General features: G+C 42.1%; 3 non-coding genes across 3 annotated transcripts; all 3 read right to left on the bottom strand.

Annotated features, from left to right (window-relative positions):
- Positions 1-13,540: 13,540 nt before the first annotated feature.
- LOC140306208 (U2 spliceosomal RNA) lies at positions 13,541-13,728 on the bottom strand. The gene has a single exon (XR_011915559.1). It is a non-coding gene; the product is annotated as a U2 spliceosomal RNA (small nuclear RNA).
- Positions 13,729-14,026: 298 nt separating this feature from the next.
- LOC140306375 (U5 spliceosomal RNA) lies at positions 14,027-14,140 on the bottom strand. Its single transcript, XR_011915690.1, has one exon. It is a non-coding gene; the product is annotated as a U5 spliceosomal RNA (small nuclear RNA).
- Positions 14,141-14,551: 411 nt separating this feature from the next.
- LOC140306461 (U2 spliceosomal RNA) lies at positions 14,552-14,742 on the bottom strand. Its single transcript, XR_011915766.1, has one exon. It is a non-coding gene; the product is annotated as a U2 spliceosomal RNA (small nuclear RNA).
- Positions 14,743-14,972: the final 230 nt, after the last annotated feature.

The following is a 14,972-nucleotide window of genomic DNA, read 5'->3' as shown; positions in this document are numbered from 1 at the left end:
AAAAAGTGGGTAAGAAAAGGTTCGAATGCCAGAACATACACCATCAAAAGAGGGAGCGGAGGTGTTCCGCTGTAAGAAGGTGTGAATGTCCGACCATAGTTGGTAAAAAGCGGGTAAGAAAAGGTTAAAATACCCGACTCTACACAATCAATAGCGGGAGCAGAGTTGTTTGGCTAAAAGAAGTTGTGAAAGTCCGACCATGGTTTGTAAAAAGCGGGTAAGAAAAGGTTCGAATGCCAAAATATACACCATCAAAAGCGGAAGCCGAGGTGTTCGGCTGCAAGTAGGTGTGAATGTCAGATCATAATTTGCAAAAAGCTGATGAGAAAGGTGTGAATGACCGACAATAATTGCTGAAAAATGTGTTAGAAAAGGTAAGAATGCCCGACCATTCATCATCAAAAGCGGGAGAAGAGGTGTTCGGCTGCAAGAAGCTGTGAATGTCCAGCCATAATTACTCAAAAACGGGTAAGAAAAGGTAGTATTGCCAGACCATAAATTATCAAAACAGGGAGCGGAGGTGTTCCGCTGTAAGAAGGTGTGAATGTCCGACCATAATTGGTAAAAAGCGGGTAAGAAAAGGTTAAAATACCCGACTGTACACAATCAATAGCGGGAGCGGAGTTGTTTGGCTACTAAAAGCAAGAAAAAAAGTTTAAAAAAAGTTTCTTTTCAAACCGGAAGGATAGTGGGGGTCTGACGGCTTTGCTTTGCGGTAAGACGTATTGCATCACTTCCTGTTGCTTTGTGTGTGTGCACTGTGACAGTTCTCGCTCTCCTTGAACTACTAATAATCACCTTATTTCTCCCTATAATTTACACATCTTGCATAGTTAACTCTATCCCATACTTGTTATATTCTAACGCTCACTCTTACAGATCTTTAGTCTTTATTTTTCACTTTTTAGCGGTGTATCTGGTTCTCTAGCTTAGCATGGCTACCAGTTCTCTTCCTCTATCTCCTGCTTTCACCTGCTCCGTGTGTCAGATGTTTAGTTACTCCTCTGCCTCCTTTAGTGGTAATGGTACATGTAACAAATGTAGTCTTTTTGTAGTTTTGGAGGCAAGGCTTTCTGAATTGGAAACTCGGCTCTGCACTGTTGAAAACCACCCGATAGCGAGCCAGGCCCCTTTAGTCAGTGCGGAGCCACCTAGCGTAGCTTGCTCTGTTAGTCGTCCCCGAGCAGATCCCGAGCAGCCGGGACTTAAGAGTGGCTGGGTGACTGTCAGGAAGAGGAGTCATAGTCCTAAAGTCAAGCCCGTGGTTCACCATCAACCTGTCCACGTTTCTAATAGATTTTCCCCACTCAGCGACACACCCGCTGAGGAGAAAACCCTGGTAATTGGCAGCTCTATAGTCAGAAACGTGGCATTAGAGACACCAGCGACCATAGTCAAATGCATTCCAGGGGCCAGAGCGGGCGACATAGAATCCTATTTAAAACTGCTGGCTAAGGATAAACGTAAATACGGTAAAATAGTTATTCACGTCGGCGGTAATGACACCCGGTTACGCCAATCGGAGGTCACTAAAATTAATGTTGCATCGGTGTGTAATTTTGCCAAAACAATGTCGGACTCCGTAGTTTTCTCTGGACCCCTGCCAAATCTGACCAGTGATGACATGTTTAGCCGCATGTCCTCATTCAATCGCTGGTTGTCTAGATGGTGTCCAGCAAACAACGTGGGCTACATAGATAATTGGCAATCTTTCTGGAGAAAACCTGGTCTGATGAGGAGAGACGGCATCCATCCCACTTTGGAAGGAGCGGCTCTCATTTCTAGAAATATGGACGAATTTATTAGTCATCCAAAAACATGACATCCCAGGGTTGAGACCAGGATGCAGAGTTGTAGTCTTACACACTTCTCTGCGGCTTCCCACCTGATGCTGCCCCCCCCTCAATCAAAAAACACAAAAGGAGCAAATCCTCTTGTGCAAAAAAAATTTAAAACAAAAACTTTAACTGAACAAAAACATCAAACTATTAAATGTGGTTTGCTGAATATTAGATCTCTCCCTTTGAAGTCTCTGTTAGTGAATGATTTGATTTGTGATCATCATATTGATATATTTTGTCTTACAGAAACCTGGCTGCAGCAGGAGGATCATGTTAGCATTAATGAATCAACTCCCTCTGACTATTTAAATGTTCATGTTCCTAGAACCACAGGTAGAGGAGGAGGAGTGGCAGCTATCTTCAGATCAGGGTTACTAATCAGTCCTAGACCCAAGATTAGTTTTAGCTCTTTTGAATCTCTGATTCTCAGTTTTTCCCACCCAAAGTGGAAATCACAAAAATCTCTTGTGTTTGTTGTTGTGTATCGTCCACCTGGCCCTTATTCTGAGTTTCTGTCTGAATTCTCAGAGTTTTTATCCCAGTTAGTGCTGAGTACAGATAAAGTCATTGTAGTGGGTGACTTTAATATTCATGTAGATGTTGAAAATGACAGCCTAAATATTAACTTTAATTCTATATTAGACTCTATTGGATTTTCTCAAAGTGTTCACAGACCTACTCACTGCCTTAATCATACCCTTGACCTTGTGCTGACTTATGGCATTGAGAGTGAACAGTTAACAGTGTTCCCTCATAACCCTGTCTTGTCTGACCATTTTTTAATAACTTTTGAATTTACATTACTTGACTACACGGTTTCTGAGAAGAATTCTACATATAGAAGGTGTCTGTCAGAGAATGCTGTAACCAGATTTAAAGAGTTGATTTCATCATCCTTTTCTTCACTGCCATGTGCTGATATGACACAGGATGGCTACCTAAATTTTACTCCAGTAGAACTTGACTCTCTTGTTGACAGCACTACAGCTTCAATGCGTACAACACTGGACAATGTTGCCCCTCTGAAAAGGAAGGTAATCAGTCAGAAGAGGTTGGCTCCTTGGTATAATTCACAGCTGCGTGCGTTAAAGCAGACTGCAAGAAAGCTGGAGAGACAGTGGCGTTCCTCTAATTTAGAAGAGTCTCAATTAGTCTGGAAAGATAGTTTAATAACGTATAAGAAAGCACTTCGTAAAGCTAGAACTGCGTATTATTCATTATTGATAGAAGAGAATAAGAATAATCCCAGGTTTCTTTTCAGCACTGTTGCCAGACTGACAAAGACTCCGAGCTCTGTTGAGCCATGTATTCCTTTAACTCTCAGCAGTGATGATTTCATGAGATTCTTCATCAATAAAATTGTTTCTATCAGAGAGAAGATTAATGGAATCCTTCCCATTATTATCACTGATGTATCATCAAGTAGAGCAGCTTTAGAAGTATCTTTCGAACCTGAATTGTATTTAGACAGCTTCTGTCCAGTTGATCTTTCTGAGCTAACAACAGCAATAGTCTCTTCTAAACCATCAACTTGTATGTTAGACCCAATCCCAACCAGACTGTTCAAGGAGGTTTTCCCCTTAATTGACACTTCCATATTGGATTTGATCAATCGGTCTTTGTTGATAGGATATGTACCTCAGACTTTTAAGGTTGCTGTAATTAAACCTTTACTTAAAAAACCTACTCTTGATTCAGAAGTGTTGGCTAATTATCGACCTATATCCAATCTCCCTTTTTTGTCCAAAGTTCTTGAAAAAATAGTTGCAGTTCAACTTTGTGATCATTTACATAGAAATAATCTGTTTGAAGAGTTTCAGTCAGGATTCAGAGTGCATCATAGCACAGAAACGGCACTGGTGAAAGTTACCAATGATCTCCTGTTAGCTTCTGATAGCGGACTTGTTTCTGTGCTTGTCCTGTTGGATCTCAGTGCTGCATTTGATACGATCGATCACAGCATTCTGTTACAGAGACTTGAACATGTTATTGGGATTAAAGGAACTGCATTAGGCTGGTTTAAGTCATATTTATCTGATAGATTCCAGTTTGTTCTTGTAAATGAGGAATCTTCCTCACACGTTGGAGTAAGTCATGGAGTTCCTCAGGGTTCTGTGCTTGGACCAATTCTTTTTACTTTATACATGCTTCCATTAGGTAACATTATCAGACAGCATGGCATAAATTTCCATTGTTATGCTGATGATACTCAGCTGTACTTATCTATGAAACCAGATGAAACCTACAGGTTGGTCAGGCTACAAGCCTGTCTTAAAGACATAAAGACCTGGATGACTCAGAACTGTCTGCTTTTAAATTCAGACAAAACTGAAGTTGTTCTCTTTGGACCTGAGCGCTTCAGGGAGAAATTGTCTAGTTATATAGTTACTCTAGATGGTATTTCCTTGGCTTCTAGTTCTACAGTGAGGAACCTTGGAGTTATTTTTGACCAGAATTTATCATTTGACGCACATATAAAACTGGTTTCTAGGACTGCCTTCTTTCACCTTCGTAACATTGCCAAAATCAGGAACATCCTGTCTCAAGGTGATGCAGAGAAACTAGTTCATGCATTTGTTACTTCAAGATTGGACTACTGTAATTCCTTATTATTGGGCTGTCCCACATATTCTCTGAAAAGCCTCCAGCTGATCCAAAATGCTGCAGCCAGAGTTCTGATGAGAACTAACAGGAGAGATCATGTTTCTCCAGTTTTAGCTTCTCTTCATTGGCTCCCTGTTAAATTCAGAATAGAATTTAAGATTCTTCTCCTCACATATAAAGCTCTTACTGACCGAACTCCATCATATCTTAAAGATCTCATTGTACAATATTTTCCTAACAGAGCACTTCGCTCCCAAACTGCAGGTTTACTTGTTGTTCCCAGAGTTTCTAAAAGTAGAATGGGAGGTAGAGCCTTCATTTATCAGGCCCCTCTCTTGTGGAATAAGCTGCCAGTAAATGTCCGGGAAGCAGACACCCTTTCCACTTTTAAGATTAGGCTTAAAACTTTTCTTTTCGATAAAGCTTATAGTTAGGGATGGCTCAGGTAATCCTGAAACATCCCATAGTTAAGCTGCTATAGGCTTAGACTGCTGGGGGACCTCATCTGTCACACCTTTCCTCACTTTGCTCTCTTTTTCCCCCTGTTTAATTTCAAAATTGATTTTATGTACATGTGACATTATTGTGGTTATTAACCTATGTTTCCCTGTTCCAACAGATATCCTTTGAATGGCGTTATGGTGTTTTTCCCCCCTCTTTTCCCTCTTTTCTGTCTTCTCAAACCCCAGCTGGTCGAGGCGGATGGCCACCCTTCCTGAGTCTGGTTCTGCCAGAGGTTTCTTCCTGTTAAAAGGGAGTCGTTCCTTTCCACAGTTGCCACAGGCACGCTCAGGACGGGAGATTGGACTGAAGACACATTTCGGTGCAATCTGTTGGTTTCCTTAGCTAGGATATTAATTTTTTTAATTAGCTCTATATGAATTAATTGGATTATGATTACAATGAATTGAATTCCAATTGGCTTGAATTGGACTATATTACTTAAGTGCCTTGAGATGACAATTGTTGTAATCTGGCGCTATATAAATAAAATTGAATTGAATTGAATTAAAAGGTGTGAAAGTCCGACCATGGTTTGTAAAAAGCGGGTAAGAAAAGGTGTGAATTCCGGACAATGTATGACCAAAAGAGGGAACGGAGGTTTTCGGCTGCAAGAAGGTCTAAATGTCCAACCATAATTTGTAAAAACCGGGGAAGAAAAGGCTCGGAAGCCCGACTATACACCATCAAAAGCGGGAGCGGAGGTGTTCAGCTGCAAGAAGGTCTGAATGTCCATCAATAATTGCTAGAAAACATGAAAGAAAATTTTCGAATATCAAACCGCACATGATCATAAGTGGAGGTTATCAGCTGCAAGAAGGTGTGAATATCCACCCATAATTCCTCAAAAATGGGTAAAAAAAAAGGTACGAATGCCCAACCATACATCATCAAAAGCAGGACTGGATGTGTTCGGCTACAAGAAGGTTTGAATGTCCGACCATAGTTTGTAAAAAGCGGGTAAGAAAAGGTTCGAATGCCCGAACATACACCATCAAAAGAGGGAGCGGAGGTGTTCCGCCATGAGAAGGTGTGAATGTCCGACCGTAGTTGGTAAAAAGCGGGTAAGAAAAGGTTAAAATGTCCGACTGTACACAATCAATAGCGGGAAGGGATGTGTTCTGCTACAAGGTGTGAAAGTCCGACCATGTTTTGTAAAAAGCGGTTAAGAAAAGGTGCGAATGCCCGACAATGTATGATCAAAAGAGGGATCGTAGGTTTTCGGCTGCAAGAAGGTCTGAATGTCCAACCATAATTTGTAAAAACCGGGGAAGAAAAGGCTCGAAAGCCCGACTATACACCATCAAAAGCGGGAGCAGAGGTGTTCAGCTGCAAGAAGGTCTCAATGTCCATCAATAATTGCTAGAAAACATGAAAGAAAATTTTCGAATATCAAACCGCACATGATCATATGCGGGAGAGGAGGTGTTCAGCTGCAAGATGGTGTGAATGTCCACCCATAATTCCTGAAAAATGGGTAAAAAAAGGTGCGAATGCCCAACCATACAACATCAAAAGCAGGTGTGAATGTCAGATCATAATTTGCAAAAACCTGATGAGAAATGGTGAGAATGCCCGACTATACACCATCAAATGCGGGAGCGGAGGTGTTCGGCTGTGAGTAGGTGTGAATGTCCGACCATACTTGCTGAAAAATATGACAAAGCAGTTTTCACTTGGTTCTAGTGAAGGAATTCATTTTATATCAAAATCCGAAATTGTGTAGAACTCGTGGAAATAAGTTTATTCTCGGATTCCTAAAGGTTTAGTGTTGTTCTTTGGTATACTGCAAAGTAATACTTTCTATTTTGTTGAAACCGATTCAGACATGGATAAATATCAAGGACAAAGCAGTTTTAACTTGGTTTGAGTGAAGGAATTCAATTTTATATCAAAATCCGAAATTGTGTAGAACTCGTCAATCGACGCCTATTCTCGGATTCCTGAAAAGGTTTAGAGTTGTTCTTTCCTATCCTGCAAAGCACAACGTTCTTTTTTTGTTTAAAGCTATTTAGACATGGATAAATATGAAGGACAAAGCAGTTCCTTCTGTAGGTACAGTAGCTCCCGGAATATGGTGACTGCAGGCCCTGAGCCTGGTGGACATAAGGCCCTCCTGCCCTGTGTTGGGTCCCAGGTTGCGGGGATGCCTATTGCAGCCAGTCTCTGGCTGCCCTCTCCGGGGTGGGAGGGACCAGGCGGATGAATTAATTATTCTGCTAGTTTATATATTTTAAACATAAACAATAAACATTTTTAAAACTTCCCTTGGCAAGGCAAATCTGTTTGGCATAAAAGGTATTCAGACTACAATTCTGCTGCCATAATGCACAACTCTGGATTTTGATATAAAATGAATTCCTTCACTCAAACCAAGTTAAAACTGCTTTGTCCTTCATATTTATCCATGTCATAATAGCTTTAAACAAAAAAAGAACGTTGTACTTTGCAGGATAGGAAAGAACAACAATAAACCTTTAGGAATCCGAGAATAATCTTATTTTCACGAGTTCTACACAATTTCGGATTTTGATATAAAATGAATTCCTTCACTCAAACCAAGTTAAAACTGCTTTGTCCTTCATATTTATCCATGTCTAAATAGCTTTAAACAAAAAAAGAACGTTGTACTTTGCAGGATAGGAAAGAACAACTCTAAACCTTTTCAGGAATCCGAGAATAAGCGTCGATTGACGAGTTCTACACAATTTCGGATTTTGATATAAAATGAATTCCTTCACTCAAACCAAGTTAAAACTGCTTTGTCCATCATATTTATCCATGTCTGAATAGGTTTCAACAAAAAAGAAAGTATTACTTTGCAGTATACCAAAGAACAACACTAAACCTTTAGGAATCCGAGAATAAGCTTCTTGTCACCAGTTCTACACAATTTCGGATTTTGATATAAAATGAATTCCTTCACTCAAACCAAGTTAAAACTGCTTTGTCCTTCATATTTACCCATGTCTAAATAGCTTTAAACAAAAAAGAACGTAGTACTTTGCAGGATAGGAAAGAACAACACTAATTTTTTTCAGGGATCCGAGAATAAGCTTCTTTTCACGAGTTCTACACAATTCCGGATTTTGATATAAAATGAATTCCTTCACTCAAACCAAGTTAAAACTGCTTTGTCCTTAATATCTATCCATGTCTGAATAGGTTTCAACAAAAAAGAAAGTATTACTTTGCAAGTATACCAAAGAACAACACTAAACCTTTAGTAATCCGAGAATAAGCTTATTTTCACCAGTTCTACACAATTTCGGATTTTGATATAAAATTAATTCCTTCACTCAAACCAAGTTAAAACTGCTTTGTCCTTCATATTTATCCATGTCTGAATCGGTTTCAACAAAATAGAAAGTATTACTTTGCAATATACCAAAGAACAACAATAAACCTTTAGGAATCCGAGAATAAACTTATTTCCACGAGTTTTACACAATTTCGGATTTTGATATAAAATGAATTCCTTCACTCAAACCAAGTGAAAACTGCTTTGTCATATTTTTCAGCAAGTATGGTCGGACATTCACACCTACTCACAGCCGAACACCTCTGCTCCCGCATTTGATGGTGTATAGTCGGGCATTCTCACCATTTCTCATCAGGTTTTTGCAAATTATGATCTGACATTCACACCTGCTTTTGATGATGTATGGTTGGGCATTCGCACCTTTTTTTACCCATTTTTCAGGAATTATGGGTGGACATTCACACCTTCTTGCAGCTGAACACCTCCTCTCCCGCATATGATCATGTGCGGTTTGATATTCGAAAATTTTCTTTCATGTTTTCTAGCAATTATTGATGGACATTGAGACCTTCTTGCAGCTGAACACCTCTGCTCCCGCTTTTGATGGTGTATAGTCGGGCTTTCGAGCCTTTTCTTCCCCGGTTTTTACAAATTATGGTTGGACATTCAGACCTTCTTGCAGCCGAAAACCTACGATCCCTCTTTTGATCATACATTGTCGGGCATTCGCACCTTTTCTTAACCGCTTTTTACAAAACATGGTCGGACTTTCACACCTTGTAGCAGAACACATCCCTTCCCGCTATTGATTGTGTACAGTCGGGTATTTTAACCTTTTCTTACCCGCTTTTTACCAACTACGGTCGGACATTCACACCTTCTTATGGCGGAACACCTCTGCTCCCGCTTTTGATGGTGTATAGTCGGGCTTTCGAGCCTTTTCTTACCCGGTTTTTACAAATTATGGTTGGACATTCAGACCTTCTTTTAGCCGAAAACCTCCGCTCCCTCTTTTGATCATACATTGTCGGGCATTCGCACCTTTTCTTACCCGCTATTTACAAAACATGGTCGGACTTTCACACCTTCTTGTAGCCGAACACATTCGCTCCCGCTATTGATTGTGCACAGTCGGGTATTTTAACCTTTGCTTACCCACTTTTTACCAACTACGGTCGGACATTCACACCTTCTTATGGCGGAACACCTCCGCTCCCTCTTTTGATGGTGTATGTTCGGGCATTCGAACCTTTTCTTACCCGCTTTTTACAAATTATGCTCGGACATTCAAACCTTCTTGTAACCGAACACATCCAGTCCTGCTTTTGATGATGTATGGTTGGGCATTCGCACCTTTTTTTTTACCCATTTTTGAGGAATTATGGGTGGACATTCACACCTTCTTGCAGCTGAACACCTCCTCTCCCACTTATGATCATGTGCGGTTGGATATTCGAAAATTTTCTTTCATGTTTTCTAGCAATTATTGATGGACATTCAGACCTTCTTGCAGCTGAACACCTCCACTCCCGCTTTTGATGGTGTATAGTCGGGCTTCCGAGCCTTTTCTTCCCCGGTTTTTACAAATTATGGTTGGACATTTAGACCCTCTTGCAGCCGAAAACCTCCGTTCCCTCTTTTGATCATACATTGTCCGGCATTGGCACCTTTTCTTACCCGCTTTTTAAAAACCATGGTCGGACTTTCACACCTTTTAGTAGCCAAACAACTCCGCTCCCGCTATTGATTGTGTACAGTCGGGTATTTTAACCTTTTCTTACCCGCTTTTTACCAATTATGGTCGGACATTCACACCTTCTTACAGCGGAACACCTCCGCTCCCTGTTTTGATCATTTATGGTCTGGCAATACTACCTTTTCTTACCCGTTTTTGAGTAATTATGGCTGGACATTCACAGCTTCTTGCAGCCGAACACCTCTTCTCCCGCTTTTGATGATGAATGGTCCGGCATTCTTACCTTTTCTAACACATTTTTCAGCAATTATTGTCGGTCATTCACACCTTTCTCATCAGCTTTTTGCAAATTATGATCTGACATTCACACCTACTTGCAGCCGAACACCTCGGCTTCCGCTTTTGATGGTGTATATTTTGGCATTCGAACCTTTTCTTACCCGCTTTTTACAAACCATGGTCGGACTTTCACAACTTCTTTTAGCCGAACAACTCTGCTCCCGCTATTGATTGTGTAGAGTCGGGTATTTTAACCTTTTCTTACCCGCTTTTTACCAACTATGGTCGGACATTCACACCTTCTTACAGCGGAACACCTCCGCTCCCTCTTTTGATGGTGTATGTTCTGGCATTCGAACCTTTTCTTACCCACTTTTTACAAACTATGCTCGGACTTTCACACCTTCTTGCAGCGAAACACCTCCGCTCCCTCTTTTGATTGTGTATGTTCGGGCATTCGAACCTTTTCTTACCCGCCTTTTACAAACTATGGTCGGACATTCAAACCTTCTTGTGGCCGAACACATCCACTTCTGCTTTTGATGATGTATAGTTGGGCATTCACACCTTTTCTTACCCATTTTTCAGTAATTATTTGTGGACATTCAGACCTTCTTGCAGCTGAACACCTCCGCTCCCGCTTTTGATGGTGTATAGTCAGGCTTTCGAGGCTTTTCTTCAACGGTGTTTACAAATTATGGTTGGAAATTCAGACCTTGCAGCCGAACAACTCCGCTCCCTCTTTTGATCATACATTGTCGGGCATTCGCACCTTGTCTTACCCGCGTTTTAAAAACCATGGTCGGACTTTCACACCTTCTTGTAGCCGAACAACTCCGCTCCCGCTATTGATTGTGTACAGTCGGGTTTTTTAACCTTTTCTTACCCGCTTTTTACCAACTATGGTCGGACATTCGCAGCATCTTACAGCGGAACACCTCCGCTCCCTCTTTTGATGGTGTATGTTCGGGCATTCGAACTTTTTCTTACCCACTTTTTACAAACTATGGTCGGACATTCAAAACTTCTTGTAGCAGAACACATCCACTTCTTCTTTTGATGATGTATGGTTGGGCATTCGCACCTTTTCTTACCCATTTTTCAGGAATTATGGGTGGACATTCACACCTACTTGCAGTCAAACAGCTCTGCTCCCACTTTTGATTATGTTTGGTTGGATATTCGAACCTTTTCTTAACTGCTTTTTACAAACTTTGGACGGACGTTCACACCTTCTTGCAGCCGAACACCTCCGCTTCCGCTTTTGATGGTATATATTCGGGCATTCGAACCTTTTCTTACCCGCTTTTTACCAACTATGGTCGGACATTCACACCGTCTTTCAGCGTAACACCTCCGCTCCCTCTTTTGATGGTGTATGTTCGGGCATTCGCACCTTTTCTTACCCGCTTTTTACCAACTATGGTCGGACATTCAAACCTTCTTGTAGCCGAAAACCTCCACTCCCTCTTTTGATCATACTTTGTCGGGCATTCGCACCTTTTCTTACCCGCTTTTTACAAACTATGCTCGGACATTCAAACCTTCTTGTAGCCAAACACATCCACTCCTGCTTTTTTTGATGTATGGTTGGGCATTCGAACCTACTTGTTGCCCGCTTTTCATTAATTATGGGTGGACATTCACACCTTGTCGCAGCCAAACACCTCCGCTCCCTGTTTTGATCATGTATGGTTAGACATTCGCACCTTTTCTCACCCGCTTTTTGCAAACTATGGTCGGCCATTCACAGCTTCCTCTCCACCATACTTGTATGGTGGGATATTCACACCCACTTGCATCCGAAGATCTCCGCCCCCACTTTTGTTGATATTTAGTCGGTCATTCACACCTTACCCGTTTTCTTGCCGCCAAACACCTCTGATCTCGCTTTTGATGATGTAAGATTGGGCATTCAGACCTTGCTTTTCCTGCTTTTCACCAACTATAGATGGACATTCACACCTTCTTGCAGCCGAACACTTCCGCTCCACCTTTTAGGTTTCTATCACACCTTTTTTTTCACCGCATTTTATAGATTATGGTTGGAAATTCTCAACCACTCATCCGAAGACCTCTCCTCCCGCTTTTGTTAATATATTTGAACTTTAGTCAGACATTCACACCTACTTGCAGCCGAACACCACCTCTCTAGCTTTTGATGATGTATGGTCCGGCATTCTTACCGTTTCTAACACATTTTTCAGCAATTATGGTAGGACATTCACACCTTCTTGCAGCTGAACACGTCCTCTCCCACTTATGATCATGTGCGGATTGATTTTCGAAAATTTTCTTTCATGTTTTCTAGCAATTAATAATGGACATTTAGACCTTCTTGCAGCTGAACACCTCCGCTCCCACTTTTGATCATACATTGTCAGGCATTCGAACCTTGTCTTACCCGCTTTTTACAAACTTTAGTCGAACATTCACACCTTTTTGCAGCCGGACACAGTTTTTTGCAGCCGAATTTGGGCATTCGAACCTTTTCATACCCACTTTTTACCAACTATCGTCGGACATTCACACCGTCTTACAGCGGAACACCTCCGCTCCCTCTTTTGATGGTGTATGTTCGGGCATTCGAACCTTTTCTTACCCGCTTTTTACAAACTATGTTCGGACATTCAAACCTTCTTGTAGCCGAACACATCCACTCCTGCTTTTGATGATGTCTGGTATGGCATTCGAACCTACTTGTTGCCCGCTTTTCAATAATTATGGGTGGACATTCACACCTTGTCGCACCCAAACACCTCCGCTCCCTGTTTTGATCATGTATGGTTGGACATTCGCACCTTTTCTCACCCGCTTTTTGCAAACTATGGTCGGCCATTCACAGCTTCCTCTCCACCATACTTGTATGGTGGGATATTCACACCTACTTGCATCCGAAGACCTCCGCCCCCACTTTTGTTGATATTTAGTCGGTCATTCGCACCTTACCCGCTTTTCGCAAACTATGGCCTTCTTGCAGCCAAAAACCTCTGATCTCGCTTTTAATGATGTAAGGTTGGGCATTCAGACCTTGCTTCACCTGCTTTTCACCAAATATAGTCGGACATTCACACCTTCTTGCAGCCGAACACTTCCGCTCCACCTTTTAGTTTTCTATGGGGCATTCACACCTTTTTTTCACCGCATTTTATAAAAACACCACAGGAACACCGTATTGAGGCTTTGTTCTGACCGCTCATTCGGTGTCGCGTTTCTTTCAAGCAATTCTCCTGGTTAGCCCGTGTTAAAGTCTACTTCGCATTCACTCTCTTTTCTCAGCAGACTAAAAGAAAGTTTCATCTTGGGGTCCCTGAAACTTCCATCCTGCACCGCTGTTTGCTTTTTCACAAGAGCAGAGGAGAGCGCACCGTTCCCAGCGGCACTACAGTACCGGGTCGATGCTTGGAGTGAACGGAGCAAGCTCCTTTTTCAACTCCTATTGATACAAATACATTTAATATGTGGTCCTTGCATAGACATATCACATATTAAACTGATAAGTACAGATACTACACTTGATCTTAGCCAAAAGGCCGAGAAGCGATATCTATCCACTGGTTCACGTCCGAGGGCCCTTCCTGGCACAATGCGCACTTGTAGCGGTGTTCTTTTTATGGCCATAGTGTCACTTTGCACCTCCGCCCACCCGCTGCACTGAGCACTCTTCAACCCTTTTAAATGGTATAACTTTACACTACCGCACGCTCCAGCGAGCACCATTCAAGCAACAACTTTGCACTCCAGCTTTGAACATCGGCACAGTCGCAACAAGTAAGGCGACTCTACTCAGAGAAGTCACTCTGCACAGTAACAAAATTTCTTTTGCACAGACAGAAAGGGCTTCACCCCCAAAGGTAAAGCCTGCCAAAAATAGAAACAATTCATTAGTGCTGCTCTCCACAGAAGTCTTCAGTAAAAGGCGAAGGACTTGTACGTTATGAAGAGAAACCAGAGTACGATTATCCATCACTGCGGGAGCAGGGCATCAGGCTAGTTGGCATAGCCACCTTCCCCATGGTGAGCTTTGCTTGGTTGAGACGCTTGCTCCCCACCCTTGCTCCTCGGCTGACCAAGTAGGAACAATCGGGCCCTATTCGATGGCTGCCTTGTCTTTTACTCTGTGCAAAAGACAAGGCAGCCACAAACAACACGGGAACACCGTATTGAGGCTTTTTTCTGACCGCTCATTCGGTGTCGCATTTCTTTCAAGCAATTCTCCCGGTTAGCCCGCACACGACTCGCTCCCAGAGCCGTGTTAAAGTCTGCTTCGCATTCACTCTCTTTTCTCAGCAGATTAAAAGAAAGTTTCATCTTGGGCTCCCTGAAACTTCCATCCTGCACCGCTGTTTGCTTTTTCACAAGAGCAGAGGAGAGCGCACCGTTCCCAGCGGCACTGCAGTACCAGGTCGATGCTTGGAGTGAACGGAGCAAGCTCCTTTTTCAACTCCTATTGATAAAAATCCATTTAATATGTAGTCCTCGCATAGAGGACATATCAGACATTAAACTGATAAGAACAGATACTACACTTGATCTTAGCCAAAAGGCCGAGAAGCGATAACTGTCCACTGGTTCACGTCCGAGGGTCCGAGGGTGAGAAAAGGTGCGAATGTCCAACCATACATGATCAAAACAGGGAGCGGAGGTGTTTGGCTGCGACAAGGTGTGAATGTCCACCCATAATTAATGAAAAGCGGGCAAAAAGTAGGTTCGAATGCCCAACCATACATCATCAAAAGCAGGAGTGGATGTGTTCGGCTACAAGAAGGTTTGAATGTCCGAGCATAGT

Source organism: Leuresthes tenuis, unplaced genomic scaffold, assembly GCF_036924035.1.
Source record: "Leuresthes tenuis unplaced genomic scaffold, fLeuTen1.0.hap1 SCAF_4, whole genome shotgun sequence".
Taxonomy (NCBI): Eukaryota; Metazoa; Chordata; class Actinopteri; order Atheriniformes; family Atherinopsidae; genus Leuresthes; species Leuresthes tenuis.
Note: the sequence above shows the minus strand (reverse complement) of the source record. Positions and strands in the feature narration are given on the sequence as shown.